Source organism: Lytechinus variegatus, chromosome 4, assembly GCF_018143015.1.
Source record: "Lytechinus variegatus isolate NC3 chromosome 4, Lvar_3.0, whole genome shotgun sequence".
NCBI classification, from domain to species: Eukaryota; Metazoa; Echinodermata; class Echinoidea; order Temnopleuroida; family Toxopneustidae; genus Lytechinus; species Lytechinus variegatus.
In genome coordinates this window covers 35,741,310-35,769,170 of record NC_054743.1, presented here as the reverse complement: position 1 = coordinate 35,769,170, position 27,861 = coordinate 35,741,310, and the positions used below count along the sequence as shown (strand labels likewise).

The following is a 27,861-nucleotide window of genomic DNA, read 5'->3' as shown; positions in this document are numbered from 1 at the left end:
CTATAAAAAAGTGCGAACAATTTTTGAATTTCTTTTTTTTTTTCCTCATCATCATCAAAATATATTCCCATTCTGCTTTATAAATGTATTAATTAATTCATTTAGTATAAGTTTGGGATTGTCATTTTTTTTCAAGCAATCTGCTTTTGATGAAAATCCTCCTGCAAATTTTAAATATCATACAATCATTTTCGTCTGGAATTATCTTTTTAGTACTCTTTATTTATAATTCATGCCAAAAATGCTAACATATTATGTTTATTATGTTATGAAAAATGTATTATACGAATGTTATGGATGCAGAAGAAAACAATAAATCAAATCAAATCAGATTATCAATACCACTACTTGTGAATTAAAATTCGCCACTTTCTAATACAGAAGTGTCAAACTCACATGAAGAAACAAAATGAGAGTATGAGACTGGTACAATTCACTTTCAATTCATTTAATTTGAATTGACCAAAATGGGATATAAATAACCACACTTCATAATGCATGATCAAGATGATAAATATTATGACTTTAAATAATACTTTCTCTTTATTCACACTATTTTTTAACAATTTTGATACGATTTCGGTTTAATTTTAACCTTTATTATGCAGGGGCCGCGGAAGCAGGGTGCTTGGAGGGGGAGGCTTCAGCCCCCCCCCCACCTTTTTTTTCCAAAACCGTATACAAAAACGTATAAATGACCATATGAATGTGATATTTTTGCATGATCAGCTCCCCCCCCCCTTTAAAAACCGTTCCGCGGCCACTTCATGTCTTCATAAGCCTTGATTGCACATGTTTCTTTCTAAAAAAAATGTCATCTTGATCTTGGTGATTCACTTGCATGCATGACAAACAGATTATTTAAACACTGAAAAATGAACAAATACGAATTTTTAAATTGCTCTTTGAGGCAATGTAGACCAAGCGCGGTTAACAATCATTATCTATCCGAGTCAATTAATCACGTAAATGATTACAATGAACAAAAGCGGGTCTAGGAGATACCACTGAGGAACCCCAATCGTGACGAACAGCTATACTGTACGTTATCATAGTCTATGCTTAGTGAACTGTTTGATTCATAATATCCTTCGACATTTAAGTGGAACGCCCGACTTTAATTTTGATGACGTTAAAACAACTAATATGAAAAATAACCCATTCATTATTTTGTCAATGAAATAGATTGAATGTCATATACCTCAAATGACCTTCAGCCCTTCCCCCCCATTTTTTCAGTCAAAACGTATAATACGATGGATTTTCATTGGCCATGCTATTGCGCTTCTCGTGTGACGTCTTCACCTCGTCGAGTCCGATACCCTTACTTACGACGTCATCGAGGATACCGTTTTGTTTATCGTCCACGCCATCATCAGCAGTCAGACTCCTGCAGAGAGGGAGAGAAAGAGAGAGAATGCTAGCACCAAACTACCTTGCTCGGCGCCGTGGTCTAGTGGTCACGATAAATATCTTTCAATCAGTGGAAGACGAGTTAAAATCCCAGTCATGGTGTGTTTTTCTTCAGAAAGAAATTTACCCAAATTGTGCTGCACTCAACCCAGGAGAGGTGAATATGTATATTGAAACACTGATCGAGTAACAGCTGCTCTGCTCAAAAGAAATGTGATAGTTTCATGCCAATAAGATGGGAACGGTTCGCTTCATGAAGTTTTTTTATTTTACAAAATTTAGGGCCTATTAATGGCCGGTAGGATGGACCCTTTCTTTATATGAAAAAAATATATATTCACCAAGATATTCACCTAATCATGTTACGTGAATGAGGCAAACAATAGCAAGTGGCAAGAGTTTCGGGATTTGATGCACTGTATTGGAAAATAACAAACTAGCGAAGCGAGCTAGTCAAAGATTTTTTTTGTAAATTCATATTTATGATAAGCCCTAATATGTGAATAATGAATTTGTAATAGATTATACATTCTAAAAGTCAAGTAGGTCTATCCGATGGAAATTCTAATTTGTAATTGGTCAAAATACGATTATTGAATAAAATCATTCGATTGTACTTTTTTTTTGGGGGGGGGCTCCAGTCTTCACCCCTCCCCAATATAATATTATTTCATTTTTCACAATCAGTTTTAAAGAAAATCATGCTTCTCTTACTTTCCGAAGTTTTCCCCTTCCGCCCTGGTCTCTGGTAGCATCATACCCCGGGTCTCAGGGAGGAAGAGGGTCAGGAGCCCCGCCAGGACGGCCATGGAGCCGTAGATCACAAGCGGCATGGGTGTCCAGTACTTGTCCAGGGTGAGGATCAGAGGTGCCAGCATGTTGGCCATCCGAGAGAACATGGAACATCCCCCAACCGCCACAGTCCTGCAACAACAACAGAAAATAGATGGGTCTCTAGGTGGGGGTGGGGTGTGGAGGGAAGGTAGTTTTATTCGGTTTCGATGAGGGTTACAAGAGTTTGGTGTCCGTGGACGAGGCCATAACAGGCACATTTTTATTGTCTTGCAGCTTCTTTTTTATTATATAGAGTATTATTCAGGGGCGGATCCAGCGTTAACATGGGGATGTGTCTCGAGGGAAAAAAAGGTCGAAGATCACGACAATCGACGATACATTCGAGTCGAAAGATCTGATGATGCGCATGCAAAAAAGGTCAAAGTCATTACCATCGGAGGCCCTTTCCCGTTGATAAAAATATTGGAGCTCCCCTCCCCCGGGCCCCCCCCCCCGGATTCGCCCCTGATTTTACTTGACTTATTCGAAGGTTGAAATGCCAATTTGTTCACTGTTGGGATAAAAGGTGTAAAATGGCAGATTAAACTGAAATCTGGTCAAATTTAATCGCATCTCATTTTTTAGTGCCATCGATATGCCTTTGATTTTGAAGATTGGGGATCAGGGGCAAAAGAACGCTCCATTTGCGTTCCATACTTTATGAAATAAATTATAGTTGGTCTCTGTTAGAAAAAAAAAACATCTGAAAAAAAACTCTGAATATAGTTTTAAAACGTGAAGTTTTGCATTTCACTCTTTTATGATCGAATTGTAGATCTTCAAGATTTGAATCAATATCCGTATTCGGCTGACCACATCCGTACAGGATATATTTGCAAAGAGCAGAACATTATTGTGAAATTATCCACCCCTCAAATATCTTTAATGTTGTATTCCTTTTTTATTATTCAAATAACTTCCCAAATTAAAAACAAAATATATTTGTTGAACTTAGGCTGTTTCCAACCTTACCTGATACTTGTTGGATAAAGTTCAGCCGTGTATAGATAGAGGACCCCAAATGATCCCGAGATGCCGAATTTGCCTATCATAGCAACCGTTGTAAGCCATACACCATCAGCTAAATAAAAGCAAAAAATCTCGATAAGGGCATATCTAGGCAATATTGGTATACATATCAAATGCAGAAGTGGAAGCGCTACAGTGGGTTGGGACAATCCGTATGATTTTTCCGATAGAGAGTTATAATCAAAGAATGAATAAAAACAAATAAAAGAAAGAGGAGGAAAAATGAAGAAAGGAAAAAGTGGAATAAAACAGGAGATGTTGGGGTCATGTAATTGTATTACACCTGTTATTGAATTTGAAATTGCCCCATCCCCCTCCCCATGCATGCCCTCCAATTCCATTCAAATATGCCTACAAACTATTTTCAGAAGTATGATTATAGGACACAACAACTCACACTTCAATACATTTTTGAAAACCCACACCTGTTAGTATATGCACATTTTCTTTATCAAGGAACACAAAACAAAGTAACACCCATTTCCTAAGAAGAAGGATATTTTTCGCATAATCGAACCCCATCAAAATGCGACGGATCAAATGGATCTCTTTTTCTATCCCCTGTCGCTCTTCCGCCTTCTCGCTTTCTGTCTCTCATTTCACGGATCCTATATGGCAGGCGAGGTGTTTCAAAATACCTCACTAGCCTTTCCTTGCCAGGGGTATTTGGAATTTTGCAACACCTCGCTTTCCATAGCAAGCACACTCGCCGAAAACACGCGTCATAAGGGCCAAAAGAGAAGGCATTTTGTACACGAAAAGTGTGACCATACAAAAAAAAGGCTTTCACTAGAAAATCGAGGTCATGTTGTTCCAGGAAAACTTTGAAGAGCAAAAAAAAGTTGTGACTACATCATCGAGGTCCTCACTTGCGTATACATTATATATTTCCATAATTTTTTTTTGTACCTCTGAAGAGGGGGGGGGGGCACGGGCTGGATGTGGATCCGCCACTTGCCATACTATTCATATCTCTATGACAAGGGCATGTACTTACGAATTGCAGCAGTTGACAGACATGCCACGCCCCCCCTATTATCACCAAGGCAACGATACTCGGTTTTCTCCCGAAGTACTCGACGGTGAAGATCGTGAGGATGTACGCGGGGATCTCGACTGCACCGGAAACGGCGAAGGCTACAAAATCATTGACACCAAGGCTCGAAGTGCTCAGAGACAGACCGTAATACACCGTCGTATGCACCATCCTGAAAACATGGCAATAAGTGACCACATTGGCGCATATTCCAGAGCCAGGGGGCGTTTCATTAAGCTGTTAAGTGTTGAGACCGACTTTAAGAGCGACTGTTGAACCTTTCTTACGCGCTAAATTACCGCCAATGAACATTGAAAGGATCACACTCGTTCTTAAAGTCGCTCTTAATAACAGACAGCTTTATGAAAAACCCACAAGGTTTCATTTACACTCTGGCCTTAACTTGGGGTTTAACTATGGATAACCGATTGTGACATAAATCTTTTACAGTAGAGGTTCATTTCATAAAATCTTTGGACAATCAATTAATCATTCCTAACTACCCGGGAAAGATAAATAAGTTAGTTGTCTTCATAAGACTTTGATTTGGAACGAGCAGAGTAAAATAACAAACATACAATGTAAACTTAATTTTGACCCCTTCGGCTTTCCATAATTTGGTACAAAGTAAGACTAGATCGAACTTATTTAAAGTAGAATTAAGAATACGTAACATTTTTTTTCTTAAGGATAGGAATTCAGATTTGGGATGAGCTTGCATGGATTTCCTACAAAATGGCATTAAAAAGGAAAAGTTTACCCTCGAAAATCGGTTACTTTTCGTCTCCAAAAATGATTTGACATTTTGAAATGGAGAGAAAGGGCATGTAGTTGGTAATATTCACTCAAATAATCAACTTTATTAATACATTTCCATCCGTACATTCCTATGTGTAGTTATGCATAAACATGAGTATTTCGACTCATCTTGATGCATTTGTCATGTTATAGGTATGTTTTATTATATCTTTACCTATGGATATACACGGGAGGGATTCTGAACACATGCAGTCATTACGCCTCTTCATGTAATTATCCATTTTCCTCTTCAAGATGACTGCATAGTGTGCAGGTATAGAGCTTTCATACTCAAATTTATTATTGGCTCACCTTTTCCCTTATTCAGTTCAATACCGTGAATAAAAATTAAGGTTTCAGTATATATATGTTACAATGGTTACTCACCAACTGAAAATAAGATTAAGAGACCGGAGACAGACTGATCGAGTACGAAAGAGATCAAGGAAATTGGCTTTGTTTTGATCCCGATTTATCGTCTGCAAACAAGCATAAAATTTTCGCCTTCAGATACACCAAGTAAAAAAAACAAATTCAATGATTCCAATTACATGATATTTCGTATAGACAACAGACGTGCCTTTCACAATCATTAGACTACCAGACTTTGTTAAAATTTGAAATAGAATTGTATTGACAATGCATATAAGAACTGTTAAAGAGGAATTCCATCGGGTATTCCGCAAAGGCAGTTGTGATAAACTTATGGTATCCGTGGTTAAAGAGGACCACAGAATCTTTCACGCCAGTATTTACTTTAGTGGTGTTCGATCAACACCCGACCAATATCATCATTACTAGTATAAACATGTTCTGTGATATTTACATCGTTCGGTGTTATGTTCGAACCGCATGGTGTATTTTAAACACCTGGGTTCCGTTGCATAAAAGTTACTTTTATGGTGACTCTACCATTCAGTGGTAACCAATCATGGTAACAATGCTCAACAGCCAATGAAATTCAAGCATTCTATGAAAGAATGCCATTGGATGACAAAGTTATCGTAACAGTAACTTTTATACAAAGTGGCCCTGATGATGCGGACGCCAGTCGGTGTTCCGGGGAGCGTTTCATGAAAGGACTTGTCGGACGTTTTATCCGACAAGTCCCATTTTATCCGACAGTTACCATGGGAACAATGCCTTTCAGCCAATAAAAATCATGGAAAGATGTCAGATCTGACAACTTGTCGGATGAAAATATTGATGAAACGCTCCCCTGATTGCACCGCACCAGTGTTTCACTACAGGCCGGATTATGAATATCTTCATGCTCATGAACATCAATGAGGGCTTATTTTTGTCTTCAAATGATAGCGGTAGGCGGAGCCTAATCTCATTTGTTTTGTGTTGAACGTGCACGCAGCTTTCGGTCTAGTAAATATAATATAACGTCTTTGGTTTTACCCATAGAGTTTTATTACTAGTTTGCGTTATAACTAGTATCTTTATGATTTTACAACAGTTTTTAGTGACCATCAGCGCGTGAATATACATCCTCGTCCACACACCTTGCCACACACCCACCCTCTCGTGCGCGTGCTTACACACACCCACACACATACATACCTCTTCCTTCTTTAAGTCTTCAGTAAAGACTGGATCCGGCGCAGTTGTTTTGTTGACCTCAGCCACCTTTGTGATGATTTTCTCTGCCTTCTCATACCGCCCGACTGATATCAACCATCTTGCTGATTCGGGTACATATCTTTATGATGCGAAACAAAATGGACGAAAATTAAAAAAAAATGATATTAATTTTAGTAATCAATAATCATTGAATGTGATGTAATATTTCCTAAGTGAATTAGAAGAGCAGTGACGGTCCAGATCAGCCGTCCTATAATCATGATTATACCACTTTCTCTTTTTTCTGTTTTTTTCTTCCTCTTATTCTTTCTTCTCGATTTTACTAAAAAAAATCAATAGGGGCGCATGCCCATGCCCCCCTCCCCTTCCTGGGGAAAAAAATTCTTGGGTGTGTCGTAACAATGTTTAGTGTCATTTTGAAGTAGGTATAGTCTGGAGTTTTCTTAAAGCATCTCAACCTTTTTTCGTCTTTTTTAAGAGGGTCGGTCGCCCATTCCATTGCGCCTCCATGCGTGTTGCCTTACATCATTAAGAAGAAGAAGGGCACAAGTGGCGCCATGATGGCCAGCTGAAGAGTTCTCCAGTAGGGAAGGTAGAAGGCCATTAAAGCCAATGCCATGTACCCCAAAGAATAGGGGATGCAGAGCAAGATGCCAGCAATATTCCGTTTGGATGTCCCAACGTATTCCGTTCCTATAAAATAAAAAGAAGACATGTTTAAAAAAAAAGAAGGAAAGAAAAGAAATGACTGTAGGTTTAGTTTCAACAGGAAAGCCCTTTTGATATTAATGAAATCTTGTATTGGACCTGTACCATATTTTGCTGAGCTTAACCATCTCAGACACAGATGACATATTAGAAACTTGCTCTAATTGGAAGGCTGATGTAAATTGAGAGATCTTTAACATCCTTCAGCCCCATTCTTATCCCTCATCTTTGCCCCCCCCCCCCCTCTGAGTTCTCTCTCTCCCTCTGTGCGTGTGCGGGGAAGTGGTGTAGGTGTGGGTGTGTGTATTCAAACACTACTTAGACTTATTCATAACCGCAAGTGAACCGTACATAGAGATCACGTGACATTTTACCAATTTAGACAAATGAAAAGTGAGTTCATATCTCAAGAAGATAGCAACTTGCCCATTCACTAACATTAAGATTTGCGATGGAAAGCCAACGAGGAAGGACGACGGTGATTAGTTCCTCGTCAGTGTTTTGAACAAAATGCACATGACTGTATAACAATTATCTCCATTGGCCATTGCTATATAGCGATTTTTCGCAATCCTTTCTGTTAGGGAGCCAGGGGGGTGTTTCACAAAGATTTAAGTATGACTTAGAGTCGCACTTATATACAGAGTTGCGTACGGTATGAAAGGCTTGACCGCATTGGTCAGATCGTGTCATGAGGACGCGCACTATTGCGTATCTATCAATAAGATCGCGCGTTGCATATCATGCACGCGTCGGCATTTAAGTGCGACTTAAGTCATACTTAAATCTTTGTGAAACACCCCCCAGGAAGTGGATTTTTGTTGTTGCTGTTGTTGTTGTTGGTGTATAGATTGCCCGTGAGTCCGTTGGCAGTGCGGATTGGAGGCGTTGTTTAAGTATCATCGTCGTCCTCGTGGTCATCGTCATAATATTTTGTAATATTAAATAATGATATCATATTAAAGTGAAACATTATTTGTATATGATAGAGCTTATCAGCCCCAACAATTTTCACATTGTACCACAATGAACATCTTTGTTATCACGGAATCATATTTTGAGCGCTGTTAATTTGAGGTTCCACAAGTTTGACAAATTGATACAAATTTGTATCTTTTGCCTAAGGCAAATGATTCATTGTAAGTCATTATAAGCCATTATAATTTCGAGTCCGCGTCCCACAATAATTGTCGGGTTTCATCTATATCTTTATCCATAACTTATTTTGCTTATTTTCACATTCAAAATTTGTAGGGCCTATGTCCAAAAGAATCGCAAATGTTGGTTCCTTGGCTTTTCTAAAGCGACACCAAGTTCTTGGCAAAGCAAAATTTGACCAAGTCCAAGTGCTTGAGTGATGAGTCCGAGTTAGGTAGTCAAGGTCCTCGATCGGTTAGCGGATTTCGAGTCGAGTCGGATTCAATCGAAACCGGAGTCGAAAACATACCCAAAGACGAAGAGAATGATGTAATGGCCCATTCCCGCCATCCCGAGGAAAAATCTTAGAAAGGAATAGGCCCACCACTGTCTGGTGAATGCTGTGAGAATACCCGTTACCAGTCTGACCACGTTACACATCTGAAGAGTCCACCAACGTCCGATTCTGTGGAGCATACAGGGAGTTTACGTTATATCGAGCGGCATGAAGAATTAAGGACGGTAGCCCATAGAACAATACGAACCCTTTCAAATAGTCCCTTTTTGCCCATGGTAGAGCGAGCATAAATGAATATCTTGGTTTTGGCCTATCAGACACATTCCATTTCTATGCTTTCGTGACATTAATCAGACAAAATGGCGTCTTTTCTCCGGAAAAGGACAGTAGCGTTTTATAACCAGGACGATTTTTGTGGTTAAAACATAATTGGGTTGGGGTTTTTTTTAAGTCATGTTTGGTGCTTTATTTTGCAAGCCTTATATCCATTTCTGTTAAACATAGTGCATAATTCCCTTGTTTACCGCATGCCCAACCTAGCAGTATTTGCCAATTCCGCTTAATATAGATGACTCAATTTGATACCTGTGTAACAATAAAAAGGAGCCCAGTTTAGTTTTAGTCAATGGCCATGCTTGTCATGGATATTCATAAATTCGAATGTTTGGGATATTTGATTCATGCAGAAAGATATCAAATGGGGTATTAATTTCGGGGATCTGTGAATGTAATATTTAATTCAGCGTCTTTGGAACGGATTGAATCCTATATCTGGAAACATTCTTTTTTTTCTCCGAAAATTCAAGTAAATTATTGTTTGATTTTTCCACTTCAAAACGTTTGTTTTCCTTCCATAGTTTCCGGCGTCGAGTGCAAATTTGGCAGTTTGTAAAGGAAATTATGATCATTTTCCCTGTTGGAATGACGATCTCTCTTTTTAAAATGATTTTTCATAATTACTTTACAGGTTTTTGCTTCTCATTTCTTTTTTGATGACATTAAAATCCTCCTTGCCAACTGACCCGCAACTTTTTTTTCTTTTTACTGGAGGGCTAATCAGCATTCGGGGGTCAACTTACCCCTCCCTCCAAAATTATTACGCAGGTATGCCCTCGTCAACCCCTCGGGCGAATGGGATTCACTTGTGTACATCAAGAGAGAACACAAACTTACATATCAGACAATAATCCGAAGACGAGGGATCCTACCAGAAATCCAGCGTAGTAAATTGTCTGCGAGACCTCGTTCAGATTCTCCTTACCACACACCAGCTCAAACTGAAATAGTAATGAAATAAAGAAAATAACAGCGAAAGATCTTGAATGATAATTTGATTTAAAATAAAAACCAAATGATGTTGTATAGTACTTTGTTTTCAATGTATATGGTTAATCTTGAGAGATAAATCAATCATTCCTAATGTTAGAGTATATTTTTATATAGATATATATATACTCTTAAAAATTTATTGAAAATCTCACTCGTGCTTCACTCCCCTTGGTAATGACCCCAAAGACCACTCAAGTTGGAGTAAATTTAGAGTGGTTACTTCACATTTCATTGTACTTTAAAAACGGTAAAATTAGCTATAAAACAAATTAGTGAAAGTCATGCATTCTTAATCTAGCGGAAATCTACTAACTCCATTCGAGGAATGTATTATGGAGTATCAGATTATCATAAGCAAATTTTTGCTACCACTACGCAGACGCCTTCTTAAACGCTGAGAATCTAGGCCTGTTGAATTGGCGCGTCAAATGGCAATGAAGAGCTTAGAAGTCATTCTCGAAAATTAGTGAACCGGGACAGCAGACCGTCGGAGCTGACGAAAAATAGAAAATATATCATTCGAGTCCAGAATGACACTGCTGTTTTTATTCACCGATTTTCGACAAAGTCTGCTTTGTCATACTTTAATTCACTTTAATCCAACGATGCTTGTAGGACTATACCGGTTCATCGGTCCAAAGGAATAAAATGTATGATCCACATTTTCATGACTTTCAGTTTCAAATTAGATGCACGTGGCAAGCCACATGAAGGGCTTTTAACAATAGATTCTCAACGTTCCAGAAAGCGTCTGCACAGCATAAACTTTGGTGTTAAACGGTGTACATAGAGGACCACGCCAGTTATTTTACACCGGTCACGGTTAAGTTGACAGTGTTGTTTAACACCTATAGGTGTTATTACAATACCTTTGGTTGTTATATTTACACTCTTTGGTGTTATGTTCAATTTCTAGGGGGTAATTTTTAACACCTCAGGGTATGGTCCTCTATTAACACCAACTGGTGTCCGTTTTAACACCACAGTTTTTAAAGTGTGCGTGTAGTGGTTGCGAAAACTCCCTATTACTCACATCTTCCACGATGGTTGACTTGTATTGACTATGATCGTACACCCATCCGTCATCACACGGGATGGTCCCGGTGTTCCCGTCCGTGTAGTTCGAAGGTGTTATCCCGGGCAAGAATCCCACTCCTGACACATTATATCTCTCACACTGGGCATAGACCAGCTCTCCGCTCGATATATAATTGGATGGGATGCTTCCTTCTTTCTTGAATACGTCGCATTCGGATTCGCTGATGCCATATTCACTGCAATCTTCCGAATTCCACTCTGGAACCTATAATTTACAGGAAATATTCTCTGCGAGTATATATTGGAATTGGTTATGGCATTTATTTTCCATATCAAAATGAAACAAACAAAAAAACAATACGGGAACCTACAGAGTAGAAACAAATAAAAGTGTATTGAATGGGAGCGTATATAGCTCATCCAAGCCAGCCGCATGTCCCGTTTACATTTAAATTTTTTTATATATTTTAGGTCTATCAAAAAGATATACAATCACTAAACTTACAGAAAACACCAACTTGTAATACTTCAGTAAAACTGACACGCTTCACGCGTGTGGTGTCGAAACAGTACTGCCAACTTTTCTGGAAGTTGAACTTTGTTTGAAAACTTGGCCTTGAGAGATTCATCAATTTAAGTAGATTACCCGTTTACAACTTTAGTACAATTTTTAAATGGATCCTAATCAAATTTTACTGAAACCCTCACGTAATTTTAGAAAATGTGCCGATGGTTGGTACTAACGACCGGTTCTAACGAATGATTCTAATGGCAGGTTATGATTTTGAGAAATGAATGATTTATCAAATACGAAGGATGAACATCACTAGCCTAACATGCCAAACATACACTCTAAAAAATGAAGTGCTAATTCAGCTCTTAAAGAGCGTGTATAGTGACTGCACTTCGGAGTGCTGTTGTGTCTAGTTCAATTTGAACGAGGAAAATCAGCACTCCGAAGTGCAGTCACTATACACGCTCTTTAAGAGCTGAATTAGCACTTCATTTTTTAGAGTGTAATTTTGCTTGGATATCTAAGTTAAAAAAAGGCACAAGTGTTACCTCTGGAAACGTATATTAGAACTATTCGTAGGTACCTCAGGCGCAGAGGCGGACTAAGGGGGGTGAACCCCCCCCCCCCCCTTCGGGGGATCCTGCAGAAAAGTGTCCTTTTTAACTTGAGGCATGTAAAAAACATGTAAAAAAAAATAGAAAGAAAAGTAAGAAGGAAGTATAATACCCATGTTTAAATTACGGCCTCGTAACGGCCGACCCGACCCCATAGGCCTATATTCGCAGTGGCACCGCATAACCATGCTACCCGGGGGGGGCACTTACATTGACGAGTGGATACCATGCGCGATCAAAAAAACACGTAAAAAGGATGTCCTTTTCACGATAGGGAACGTTACGTACGTAAGGTGATAAGGGTGTCAAAAACACAAAAATAATGGAAAAAGGGTATCTATTTCGCTAGGAAAATTACGTGTTTAGGGTCGTATTTGCGGGAATGATAAAACAAAATTAAAATGTTTTATAAAGGATGTCCTTTTTGCCCCAACACTACGTGTTTAGAGTCCTATTTGCGCGAGGTGTAGAAGTTGGGGTCTTAACTAAACCAAATAAGGTATAAAGCCGATCGACGACCGAAGGACCCGTAACAATAAAACATTCCTGTACTTGTTTAGGGGTTCATTTCTGGGAATATTTGCCAAGAGTATCGTTTTGTTTCCAATACTTGTTAAGGGTAGGGTTTCACACGCCAATACTTGTTAAGGGGTTCATTTTCAGAATATGGAAATTACGTGTTTAGGGTGCTTTTCGAGACCCCTTGGTCGCGCATGGTATCCACTCGTGAATGGAAGTGCCCCCCCCCCCCTGGGCCATGCTACCGCACCTGCGCACCAATCAAAGGCATTCTCCTGCACATGGGTTTCCTGCAAGCATTCAGCGGCCAAGTAGGTCTGCATAGGAGGAGTATGCGCTCAAGTAAGCCGTAAGACAAAGACTAGACCGACAAATGGGTATTTTTCTGTCAGGGATATCATAATGTTCCGCTGCATGAGACTTCGTCTGGCTCCGCGGTATCCCCTCCGTCAATCCTGACCTTTGGCATTTACCACAGAGACACTCTCCACAACGCACCAGTTCCTTTGAAAATGCAAGTCAAATCACATTGGAGAGCGGAGAGGCTATTGTCGAAAGTTGGTGGACCGGGACAGCATCGGAATCTTTTGACTCTGGATCTTCGGATGATCTGTTGTCCCAGTCCACCAACTTTCGACGAAAGCCTCTCAGCTCTGCAATGTGATTTTGATTCATTTTCAAATCTCTATTTCAAAGCTCTATTTCAGCCTATAAGGCAAGATCTGTTTCTCATCGAACATGCAATGCGAGCGCGATGCGCCAGGGAAAATTTTATACTGTATACAGTGCGTATCAAAAAAAAAAGTTTACACTCCTGTTAAAATCCTGTAAAATCATACATTTGAAATATCCTGCAGATTTTTCCACATTTTGACATTAATACAGATCCATTTAAGCAAATGACGTAATAAATGTCGAAAAATATTTCCGCTTGAGTGAGTACCACTTAGTTTTGAAGTTAGTGAAAAATGATTTGCGCAGAACTTTTGAAATAGTTATTTGAATAAAATTATACCTAGATCATGAAGAACACGTGGAATTTAGCTAGTAAAATTGATTTCAAGATATCTTTAAACCTTTTTAACTTGTTTCCTTGCCCAAAACACTTCGAAGAGTGCATTGCGCCCCACCCCACTCCCCCACACACCCAGGTCATCGTGCCGATATTTTCTTTACACTGAGCTTTGATGGATTAGGCTTGATTTTCATCTTGATAATCATTGTCAAGCTTGGAAAAAGTGTGAAGAAACAAGTATTAAATGAAAAATGAAATGTAAACCAACTTTAAATGATAAAAACTTAGTGAAAAAATGGTGGAGATGTTTGATATAAACTTTTGTTCAAATTTAGTTATATAATCAATTGAAATAAAAGGGATACATTTCAAGCAATTTTGCCACCCAAATTGAAATTTCAACATTTAGTAAGCACAACCTTTACTTTTTTGTGCCAGCTGGATCTGAGGACATATTCTCAATGTTGAAATTTCAATTTGGGTGGCAAAATTGCTTGAAATGTATCCCTTTTATTTCAATTGATTGAAAGTGCAAGGGAAATGTATGAGAAATGTTTCGCAGTGTACGTACGTTTGATTTCGCCCTTTCCCCTGGACAGAGCGTAAAAACACGCATTTCTGTGCAAACAGATTTCTGCGAGCTTTACAAAAATGAACAGCGCTCACTCAAATATAACATTCTGTCAAAACTTTTACTTTCATTAGATAGATGAAACCCAAACCCAATATTATATGTAAAAAAATTACCTACATGTTTATTTTTTATTTCCCAGGGCTTTTTCAAAGTGTAAACTTTTTTTATACGCACTGTAGTGACATGTTTCCAAGTCTTCCCCTCTTCTTTTTATTCACTCGTTTTCCTCTTCCTTTTTCCTCTTTTCTTTACCCCTCCTGTCCCTTTTTTTTCTTTCCCCCTCTTTTTTTTGCGCCGCACGTAGGGGGCCCCGGCCCCTAGCGCCCCACTCCTCGATCCACCTATGTTTATTCACCCAGCAGTCGAATTTCATGCCTTTCAATTTGATTTATATTATTAGCTTTTTCTTCTGTGTAAACTTTATCATGTTCATGGTGTTGTTATATTCTACCTATAAACGTTGTAAATACAATCGTTCCAACTGCGACTGTATTTCTTGATGAATATGTCTTGTTTGAACAGCAAACAACATTTGAATGGGATTGAATCCCGGGGATTGAATTTAGAGTCCTTTGGGCACTCTTCAGTACTCATTTTATTAGAATTTAAGCAAACGCATTGCGCCAAATCTATTCAGCGCTACTTCATACATAAAACTGTAAATTTATTGCTAGGTGTTTTGAGATTATGGTAAAAGAAACTTTCTTTATGTATTGAAAATGATTTGCGAGTGTATTCTACATAAAAAAAAACAATAATCGTTAAATGGACGTTTTACTATTATCCATCGGTCAGAGATTTCTGTTTCAAGTTAATAGTTATAATCAGTGGTCGATCCAGGGTGGCACATCCTAGAACTAGAGGGCGCCATGAGGAACGACGGCATCACGCAATTTGGAGGTGCTGAATAATTCGTTAAAATCCTACGAAATCCACGGAATGAACTGCAAATAATAACTGATTTTAACATGAAATGAGTGGAAACAAGGAAAGAACAAAAGAGGGCCATATTTGTTACGATCTAACAAGTTTACGAGAGATTTGAACGTGTCTAATAATCAAGTCACCATGGAAGAGGACCATGCATTAGAAGCTGGCAAGACATCAGACATGGTAACACGTGCAGATTTTCAAAAACTGTCTAACCAGATTCTACAACGGTTGGATACATTGGGCTCTCAGATGACTGCTATCAAGAAGGATATTTCAGGAATGCATACAACACTTGCTGATCTACAGGTTGCAGCAGCAGATTCGGCTTCAAGAATAAGCGCAATTGAAAACCAGGAAATTCCGAAGCTAAGAAAGGAGAAAAATGCTATGGAAGCACAAATTAAGGATTCAATCCTTGCTCTGGAGCTACACGATCGCAAACTCAACCTTCTGCTGTACGGAATAGAAAAGGAGAAAGACGAAAATATTGAAAGGAAAGTAAGAAGCAGCATACAGAAGTTAGGTTTTACCCAGGAGGAAACGAGTAAAATTAAGTTCGTAAACGCCCACAGGCTTCCAAGACGTCAGATTCAGGGGGAGCAACGCAGAGGTCCGGATCCAATCATCGTTCGTTTTATGAGTATGTTCGATCGCGATGAAGTATTGAAAAAATATCAGCAAAGTCAGCTGAAGAAAAATCACCATGCTCAACCAAGTTCTGATAGTCCACGGCTTCGAGTTGTCACAGATCTTCCATTACAATTGAAAAAGCGACGGTTTGAGTTGGAAAATCACGCCTATCAATTGAGGAAAAATGAAAATAAATCAACAAGAATCCGTCTAAATGGAATCAAGCTAACCCTAGAGTGTCGAGTAAAGGGATCAACATCACCTTGGACAGCACTTGTAAACGCTTGAAAAGAAGTAGGTGAGCAAGCCTCTGTACAACCACATATTTATCATGTTCATTGATTCAATGTAAAACATTCAACAAAATATTGTAAAAATGTGAGCACCTTTGAAAGAAAATATATCATGAATATCTAATTTCACTGTAAAAGATTTTTTTTTTTCACAGTGAGTATGGATAAAAAAAATCCATTGGTTTGTTTTGATATTCTGAAAATATTGAATATATAGAAATCAATACTATGATTGTACAAATCCAGGACAGTTTCTCAAAGAAAATACAGAATTAATTCAAAACATTATAAAGCAAAGAAAGATAATCAAAACATTTTTTTTTTATCATGTTCATTGATTCAAGGTAAAACATTCAACAAAAGATTGTAAAATGTGAGCTCCTTTGAAAGAAAATATTGTATCATGAATATGTAATTTCACTGTAAAAGATTTTTTTTCTTTTCTTCACAGTGAGTATGGATGAAAATTCCATTGGATTGTTCTGATATTCTCAAAATACTGAATATATGGAATAATAATACTATGATTGTCCAAATCCAGGATAGTTTCTTAAAGAAAATACAGAATTAATTCAAAACAGTATAAAGTAAAGAAAAAAAAATTAAAAAAAAATATGGCTATCATAGATGGGAAACAACTATGACAAATAAGTTTCCACTTTATGGTTGAAATAGATAGATAGATTCACTAATAACAAAATGCCAAAGGAAGGTATAGACTAAGATGAATAGTAATTGCTATAAATGTATATTGGTTATGTGCTATGGGTTTTTTTATAAACAAGTTGAAATGTAGCACAGCCAGTATTCATCTATGTATGCATACAATTTCATGTAAAAAAAGAAGAAAAGTGACTTTTATTTCAGTACATTGATGTATTTATTGTATCATTCACTCAAACAGCACAGACCACAGATTTTTGCCACAGATATACGCATGGCACGTGGTGATACTATCTTAAGACATGAAATTTTATTTGACAGATTGTACAATGAATAATACTCAACATTAAAAACATCCAATGCGTAGATAGTGAAATAGACATAGGCTTGTGAAACTAGAAAAAGTGGAATATAATGACTTCATAGCTTGTAAGAGAAAGTAGTCTTTTTCAAGTTTGACAATTTTGAAATAGAATGATCTAATTATATTAATACGAGAGAAAAAAAAAGTTGTGACATTAAAAATGTTCTAATTAAACGTAAAGAATATATATATATTTTTGAATTAAATTCAGAACGAAATGGAAATAAAAAAACATGATTCCATTCATTCACTTCATACAATTCTTGCAGTCATTAAGTATAGTTTAAAGTGCTTGAGCTAGTATGTCCGCATAATCATGATGCTTGGACGAGAAATCGAGTGAATCAATTATAGTTTTCTTACAGAGAGTCAAGATATTTTTTTTATATTTTTCAAAAGGAAGATTTTTTTTCCTTGTATATTTACTTGATAAATACTGTAAACATTTTCCGGAATATTAATTATGAAAAGAGCATTCATATGACTGTCAAATGACAAGAGATCAATATTATTGTGTGTATTAAGCGAGACCATAAGAAATAGTCATGTTTATCATGCATTTTACATAAGTATTTTCAAGATGTATTTTTACCTCGGTTATGTTTCTTTGAAAAAACTAATACGAAGAGATCTGTAACTCAATCGATGAAAGTAGCACCACTATTAGCAATTTGCTTCAGCTTAATTTTGTCGGAAATGTTTAAAAGCTGATGGAAGAATGATCAGGAAGTAAACTGAAGAAAATTTGATTTATGTTTATGGCATTTTAGGTAATTAGGTTGAACACGGACATATTTTTTTTTTTTTTTTTTTTTGAGAACTCAATAGGCCAAAGTTGCTGTAAATAGCATATATATATATTTATTATTAACATTTCCCGTACTTTTTCATTATTTACAATTGCATCTACTATAAAAAAAAATATATATATTTTAGGGTTTCGAAGCTTTTACCCTTTCATTTGGACAATTATAATCACACTCTACAGCACCGGAATCGCTGTTCGCCTATTCTCATTTCAATGATCCGTGTTCATCTTAATTTATTCCTACATTGCATTTAACTTTGTTATGTTAAACGGTTGTAAATTCCCGGTCACACACTAGATATCCTTTTTAGGAACGAATGCCGGGAAAGAATGCTCTTTCATGAAATAAGGGCAAGGTTCAAGCTCTTTACATATTTTACGTACTTATGTAAGAAATGGATTTCGTAGGAGACCCCATGGGAAGCCCTACTCTCCTTTGTTATGTGTGGTATTTATGTAGGGAAACGCAGTGCGAGTCTCTTGTCTTGTTCAGGTGTTGTTTTGGTGTCGTCTTTTATGTTTAGAGTGCTTGTTAGATTACTCTTATTTTTATCTTATTTTTTCCTTCTTTCATTGTCGGAGGAGAGGGTTTCGCCTATGATGGTCATGGTCGTTCCCACCTTGCCTCTTGCCCACAGCATGAAGCTTACTCTTCGGAGTTGCCCTGGGTTTTTGGGAGGGTTTGGGGTGGGAGGGGACGGGGGCCTCAAGTATTGGGATCCCCTTTGGTGGGTGATTGGCTCCGGTGTTCGGCTATTTGTTTTATATCGGTTTTTTCATGAGTCTCCAGATTAGTTGTAAATTGATCTCCCTCAATGTGAAAGGAATTAGAGATAGTGATAAAAGAGACCGTATCTTTTTTTGGTGTAAAGATAAAGGGGCCGATATTGTCTTTTTGCAAGAAACCTTTAGTACTAGGGAATGTGAGGATAGATGGGATTCATCGTGGGACGGCACAAGTTATTTTAGTCATGGTTCATCTCATGGCAAGGGTGTATTAGTTTTAATTGCGCCAACGGTAGATATAGAGATATTACAAGTCTTAAGAGACAATGAGGGTAGATATATATTCATAGATTGTAAGTTTCAAGGGGTTAGGTTGATTTTAGGAAATGTGTATTTTCCTACAAGAAATTTTGAAAATGAACAATTGCAATTTCTAAAACAAATACGAAATACTCTTGCTAAGTTGAATAAAGATAGATACCCTGTTATAATAGGTGGTGATTTTAACATGATCAGGGACAATAATTTAGATTATAATGGACAATCTCTAAATAGGATTTCAAATAGATTTAATCGAGACTTTGGAAAATTTATGGAAGACTTTCAATTTTTTGATGTTTGGAGGGTTCGACATCCCCTGAAAAGACAATTTACATATATGCAAAAGAACCCCTTCATGCAAAGCAGACTTGATTACTGGATAATTTCAGAATGTTTAGAGGAAATGGTTATAAAGTGCGATATAATTCCATCTGTGGCCCCTGATCATCATTCAATTTTTGTACACTTATTCGACAAAAGAAAAAATAACATTATTGGTAGGAAGAGGTCATATTGGAAGTTTAATAACAGTTTATGTGAAAATGAAGATTATGTTAAAGAATTAAGGAAAGAAATTCATGAATTGAGAAATGAATTGCAATCTGAAATAAAAGATAAAAGGTTGTTATGGGATTTTCTAAAAATGAAAATTCGAAGGTTCACACAAAAATTCTCGAAAAAATTGGCTGATAAAAGAAGGATAATGAAAGCGGATTTAGAAAGAGAAATACAGTTTTTAGAAGAACAATTGAAAGATCGTACTGATGCAAATACCTTAGAAAAACTAGAAAATACAAAAGAGAAATTAAGGGTAATCTATAGTTATGTTAATGAAGGTATTAAGGTTCGATCTCGTGCCTCCTGGTATGAATGTGGTGAAAGAGACTCGCGTTATTTCAACCAGTTGATGCAAAGTAATAAAAGAAAAACCACAATTAAAAAAATTAAAACCACAGATGGAAACATCTGCTGTGATGAAAAAAGAATAAATGAAGAAATCAGAGAATTTTACAGTAGGTTGTATGATAAAGTAATGTGCGTGTGTTCAGATAACCTCTTTGATGAATTTTTTCAAGGATTACCTAAATTGGCGGAGTCATCTCGAGAACTTTGTGAAGGAGTAATAACTAACAAAGAATGTCTAGAAATTTTGAAAGAATTGAAACATAACAAATCACCTGGAAATGACGGTCTTTCTTCGGAGTTTTACTATACTTTTTGGCCAGATATTGGAGATTTAGTAAAAGATGCTTTAAATGAGGCATATTGGTCCGGGGAATTGGCTTCGTCGCAAAAACAAGCAGTTATTACGTTAATCGCTAAAGATGGGAAAGATCCTCTTTTATTGAAAAATTATAGACCTATATCACTTCTTAACGTAGATTATAAAATTTTAACAAAAATTTTAGCTAAGCGAATCAAGAAAATACTTAATGAAATCGTTGTGGGGGATCAGGTGGGTTACATACAAGGTAGAAATATTGGTGAAGCCATTCGTACTATAGATGATGTTATTTTTCATACATCCCATTTTAATCTACCTGGCTTTTTGTTTGCCATAGATTTTGAGAAGGCCTTTGACTCGTTATCACATCATTTTCTTCAAAAGGCTCTGACGGCTTTTGGTTTTGGTCCATCCTTTCAGAGATGGGTCAAAGTTTTGTATACTGATACTTTAAGTTGCGTTTTAAATGAAGGAAATTCCACCGGCTATTTTGAAATAAAAAGGGGGGTAAGGCAGGGGGGTCCGCTTAGTCCTTACCTCTTTATTTTGTGTATTGAAGTAATGGCTCATAAATTACGAAAAGATAATCTGATTGAAGGAATTAAATTTGGAGATGAGGAAATTAAATTAGCTCTTTATGCAGATGACATGACAATTTTTGCTCGTAATGTACAATCAGTGGATAGGCTAAAAGTTCTATTTGCAGATTTTGAAAAACTTTCTGGATTAAAAATCAATAATGACAAAACTAAAGTATTAAAATTAGGTTCATGCCAACATTTGCATAATGACTTCTCCTTCAGCGAGACCGTGGATTTTCTTAAAGTTTTAGGAGTATTTTTCACCTTAGATGAACATAAGAAAGAAGATCTTAATTACAAAGAAATCTTAAGCAAAATTAAAACACTCTTGAACTTTTGGAAGCTAAGAGATATAACGCTCATGGGGAAAATTCAACTATTGAAGGTGCATATCTTTTCTAAAGTCCTCTTCCGAGCGTCTCTTACTCCTGTTCCTAAGTGGGTTTATGAGTCATTGGATAAATTAACTTTTGATTTTTTATGGAAAGGTAAGAAAGACAAAATTAATAGGAATACAATGTTTTTAGACTATAAGCAAGGAGGATTAAAGATGTTAAACTTCCCTGTACAGGTAAAGGCACAGCGAATAATGTGGATTAAAAGACTTTTAAATAAAGATGAAGATATGAAATGGAAACGGTACTTTAATTTTGCCACTAAACATTTGGGTGGAGATTTGTTATTTTCATGTGACTATATACCAGGTTTATTGAAAGTAACAGCTTCCAAATTTTACATGGACTTATTAGAAGAGTGGGTAAATATAAGACATACTAGAAGTACAGAGTTTGGGAAAGTGGTGATTTTTAATAATAAGCTTGTTCGATATAAAGGGAGTTGTATATTTGATAAGATTCTATACGATAAAGGGTTTATAGACTGCATCATATTTTGGACAATAACGGTAAACTAAAATGTGATACACATTTTCTTAATTTGAATTTAGATGCAAATGATGTTGAAAAGATTAAGCATATTTATGCCTGTTTACCTGTTAGTTGGAAGAACAATAGTGAAATGAATGCAAAGCATAACTCTGGAATCGATTTCAATTTGGGTAAGAAAATTACTAATTTGATGTTTTTAAAATCAAAAGAAATATACGAACAGCTGTTATATAAAAATGAAATTAAACCTTCCATTTTTGACAGAATTAGAACGAATTATGATCTTACCAATAAGGAAATAGAAAGTATATTTTTAAGACTAAGATATTGCACACTGAATAGTCGATTAAGGGAGTTCCAGTATAAACTCTTGCATAATATTTTATACACTAACCACCACCTTTTCCGTTTTGGTCTTATTTCGACCAATTTATGCTCATTTTGTGAAAGGGAAGAAGAAACATATGAACATCTATTTTATACTTGTGAATTTTCAAAATCACTTTGGGATCTATGTGCAGGAAGTTTAAATTTTGAAATAGATAAATTTAGTTGGCAGGAAATTCTTTTCGGGAAGCAGGAGAAAAGTAAAGGTAAATATCAATTAATTAATCATGTCTTGATTTTAGTTAAATATCTTATTTACAAAACCGAGAATTAAAAAAACCTCCTTCATTGATTGAAATAAAAAATAGTATTAGGGGGGATCAAAGAGAAGAAAAGAAATTAGCAACAAAGAGGGGGACTCTTACAATCCATTTCTGTAAATGGGAAAACTTAAATTATATTAGACCATATACTGGAGCCCAGAGCCAGTTCTCCACCGGATAGGGGATGGGGGTGTTCAAGGGAGGGTTGGGGGGGGGGGAATGACAAGGGCTGAGAAAAAAAGAAAAAAAAAATCATAATCCTTTTTCTTTTATCCTTTTTTCTCTCTGATCATGTCATATTTTGTTAATAGTTCATTTTGTAATTGCTGAAACGCATTAGTATATTAATTTCTAGTATTTTTGAAGTTTGATGTATAAGTTGTATAATTATATTGTAATGGATTTATTGTATAATTTATAATTATGTTTCAAATAGTTTGTACAAAGTGTTTATAGAATCTGATTATGTATGTTGATTTGAGAGAATATAATAAAACATCCTTTAAAAAAAAAAAAAACATCCGGCCCGTGCCCACCCCCCCCCCCCCTAGAGAGCCATAATCGATTGTTTAAATGTAAATATGCCGTTCTTACACAAGTGTGCCCCTCCCCTTTGAAAGTCACATCATATAACTTTAATGGGAGTATACACAATAGAAGGCATTTTTTCCTTCTTTTTATTTTGCTTGTCAAATTTTACGTGGACGAAATTACCATACATTTTTGTTGAAGACATTTATATTGCCCCCCCCCCCCTTGGAAAATATCTTGGATCCGCAACAATTAGCCTGTCTTATCTCTTGAACCTGTACATTAACCTTGGTCATTTATTTTATATGCAACCAGGCACTTTATATCCAGGTAGCGAGGTAGAAAAATACAGGGTTTTTCTGAAGGGGGTGAATTTTGTCCCAAGTATTTGAAAAGCCCCCAAAAGTAAATAGATAACAAGATCATAATTTAAAGAATGAAGGGCGTTTGGCCCCAGAAAAAAAGCGCAAGCAAAGCAAAACAAAAGAACAAAAACATGGATCATCACTCCCAAATGAAGACATTCTGCTTGGGTTTTATTCTTTTTTTCTTCTCCCTCTCTCTTTTGAAAATTTTATATGTCATGCCCACCCCCCCCCCCTGCATCCGCGCATGGGACCACTTCATGTAGCATCTCCTCTGTGCACACATTCCTACAACTGAAAATTGGAAATCAGTTTGGCACGCCCATATGCAGTCCGTATAAAAGAAAATAGTAAATCGAAAGATCGTGTTAGGCCGTGTTGTCACCAAAGGTTTTATGGTATCCTAATCAAATTTTTGTAGGGTGTAAACGATAACAATTACGGCATGTTAAAGGGACCCTCTTTGCAAAAGTAGCAGAAAAAATAAAACATTGGTGAAGACACTGGCGGATCCACATGATTTTGTGTGGACAAAATACCGTTAGATTAGTTGAAACCGTTTCTAAAAATATTTCAACAACAGCGATTTGTATCCTCTGGAAAAGGCGCTATATAAATCCAATTATTATTATTATCATCATCATCATCACGTCACAGATCAAGACCTTAAAAGTCTATTAGCTTTCTTAATCGTCATGGATTATCCTAACATTTACCGGTATTTTTCTTTTTTTTCTGGCATTATTACAACAAACTTTTCTTTAGGTTGAACTTCCCCTTTAAAGTAAACTATTTGCTTAATGCAATAATACGGGACTAGTTCAGGGATTTTAGAGAAGGGCTACACTGTTTCCCAGGATATCCGACAAAATATATTTCACAATGATTTTTGCATTAATGCATGGCAGAATCAATTATCTTCAAACTGAAATTGCTCGCTCTTTTTTTTCAGGAATATTTGAATATATCATAAACTTCACTCCCTTTTCTGTAAACCACACTACATTGTGCTGGAATAAACTCGAGTTATTATACTTGCAGAATATTCCATGCTTTTCTGAATACTGTAACAATGTTGATTTGGCGTAAAATCAAAATTGTGCCTCCTAGTTATGGTGACGTGTGTCCAGGGGCGGATCCAAGACTTCTCGTAAGGGGGGCACACATATTCCCCGAGAAAAAAATGAGAAGCAAAAATAAAGGGTTTAAACCAAAATTTAAGGGTATTTCATCAACGAAAAAAATGACAAGCAAAAAAAAAATAGATAAAATGTCTTCACTTAAAACCGTTTTAACGGCATTTTACATTACAAATTTTAATTGTGTCTCTCAAGAGGGGGAGGGGCACGGACCGGCTGTGCCCCCCCCCTGGATCCGCCAGTGCGTGCATCTATATTGGCACGATTAAAAAAAAAAGACTGTTCTACTTACCGCACACCAGTGATCAACAGACGCCCCTGTAAACACGGTAAGTAGTGCTTCCCATGACGAAAAGAAGATCATTAGACATACCAGGCTATACACCTTGATTTGATATGGCCCAAACTCCCCAACAACTTTCAAAATATCATCAAACTTCATGGTTTCTCTCACGAAAATCCTTTTCAAGCAAAATATATAGGCCTATATTGAGAATCCCGTGCAGGTATAAGGTTGTAATTGTTGACGATGTTTATTCATGGTTGTCCCTCAATATGTATCGAGTTATCAAGCTTATATGGTTTTTATAGTCTGTGATATTTGCCAGTGCCTGATTATCCGTTTTGGCATGAAGCTTCAAAACAGGCTACAGGCGAGGTTCTAGACTAATAAGTTTCTCTCTTTTTTTGGGGGGGGGGGCTTCTGGGGACTGCTAAATTTTCGACGTTGGATTATTCTAATACAATGAAAATGATAGCCTAGTGTGGGTAGCCGAACACTGACAAAACAGCTACCCCCCCCCCCCCGTATAAAAATATTTCAAATAACATGCGAGAAGGCGTAGCGACCGAGCGAAAAAAACAAATCACATTTTAAAATGCTTGAAAATTTTTGCTTATCTATGAATATGCTTCGGGGTATGATGGGTATGATGTAGATGAAGGAATTGAAGGGGTATATCAGGAAATGGTTTTGTGTCGTTACTCTCTCCAGGCGTTTATTCTCAAAATTTAGAGACTTCGAACGTAAAAAGGTGATGGCAAGAGATGGGGTTTTAATGCCAATGACACCTTTTAAAAATATCACGAGGGAATGTGTTGACCAGGGAGAAAATGTTTGAAGGGAAACCTTGCATATGGAGCACTTAATGAATTTTATGCTTGGAAAACATCTGAAAGCGCTATAAAACCATCAAGCCTGACATAAAAATACCATTAAATATATATAATTTGATTTTTTTTCATGTGCTTCACGTGCAAAATTCTGCATTATATATAATTAATAATTTATATAATATATATCCTTAAAATTTTTAAAAATTCGGAGCGCTTTTGACAAAACACTGATATGTTTAGAGTTGGTGATCGAAACTTCAATTTTATTGCATATATTCGTGGTGGGTAAAGTCTACAGGGAGGTTGATCTGGAAAAATTGCAAGACAGTCTACTATCTTGCAGGAGATCATAGACTTCTTATACTTGCACTTTAAGAGAGCATTAATGCATGCTATTTTGCGGGTGAGCGTTTAGCGACCGAGCAAGAAAATACTCAAATTTGAAAAAAATTTTGATTTTAGAGCACTTGACAACATGAAAGGAATACTGCTTTAATCAATTCATACATACGCATTTTTTTTCTTTGTGGTAGAATTTTTTATAATTATTTCTTTTTTTGGGGGGGTGCTTCAGGCCCCTCCCCCTAATACCGCGCCTGCCTGTGTATTGTTTTATACTTCTCTTTAGAAATCGAAAGCTATATGAATTACATCGAATTTGCATTTCGTTGTCACTTTTTTTTCCAATTCATCCATGATCATCATGGCAGATTGTTGGCTGGCGCCTCTTTCGGGGTGAACCCAATGAGGGAGTAAAAGTGAGTCAAGGCGCAGATTAGAAGGGAAATAAGAAAAGAAGAAATATATTCTCGCAACTGACAGCCAAAGAATTAAACTACCGTGACCATGGTGACTGTGAAAAAGAGGGGTTGAAATTTCAACGCCTGTATCTTGGCGTAGACAAAGTGGCCACCCCTCCCTGAAATGTTGAAAACTTACATTTTTTAAATAAAAACTCTTACAAAATCACCTAAACAAGGTGTGCACTAAATATTTCAATTTCACTTGAGAAAATGCAAAAGCACCTGTTTGGGTTTCTTCGAAAAAAATTTACGCGTCTTTAATTGTGCCCCACCATCCCCTGTAAACATTCTGTCTATTGCCACGCCCCCTCTCTTTGTTGGAGGCCGACGAAACAAAAGGATATGGGAGAAAAGTAGGGGGAAATGGAGGTGAGGGGGCACAGGGGAATAAAAATGTAAAATGAAAGAGTGGAAGAATGATGGAAAAGATACGACAGGGATTAATTGTCTTCGTCAAGGAGCGCACAATAATCCGGAGTATTTTTCACCTATGCCTTATAGAAATGTGGGGCATATAATGACATAAAATCTGAACCCCCCCTCTGTGGCAATCTTTATTGCCTCTTCATCCCATGTCTTTCTGGGCCTGTTGCATAAAACTTTTTACCTGAGAAAACTCTGGTAAAAACTGAAAACTAAGGTTAGTCTGATTTCTGCCATTGACTTTACCACAGGGCAAAAACTCCGGTAAAAACAACCTGAGTTTTTTCAGGTAAAAAGTTTTATGCAACGGGCCCCAGGTCGTTTTCCGCTTGTAGTTCACCATCTGAACGTTATCCCTAACTACCATAAACGATGCAATTTATTTTAAAAATCTTGATTGAGAAAAATAATATTGTTACTAGCTGGGGCAAAATGGTACATAGTATTATATACTCAGAGTAATATCTTGTTCCCTACGTTTATAGTCCAACTGCCCCAGAGGTGTATTTTCTTACACGATAGAGGTTTGTAATGCAATCCCTGAAGCAAAAAAGGCATGCAAAAACGTGTGTCTGGCGTTGATATCTTTATGATTAATAATTTACGAATATTTGTTTTTAGATTGATACAACGACTATATACAAATTTACAGAGCTCTCTATATTCATCCTTCATATCTAATATCACGAGGCATTTTTTAAAAAAGACGTTTCTTAGATGTGCTCAGATGTTGCTGGATGAAAGTTCATATGCATTTGATATGTTATGCCGCCATGCCGTCTGCTTCAAATAATTCCGTTCTGCCCCTGGGGTCGGTTATTCCCCCACCTTCCCTTACATTTTTTCTGGTGCAATAACGTCGGAAGCCCTGATTGCGATTTAAAATTGTGCTGACTT

At 36.9% G+C, this 27,861-nt stretch overlaps 1 pseudogene; it reads right to left on the bottom strand.

The window, feature by feature from the left end:
* Nucleotides 1-264: 264 nt before the first annotated feature.
* On the bottom strand, nt 265-25,171 carry LOC121413937 (annotated as a pseudogene).
* Nucleotides 25,172-27,861: the final 2,690 nt, after the last annotated feature.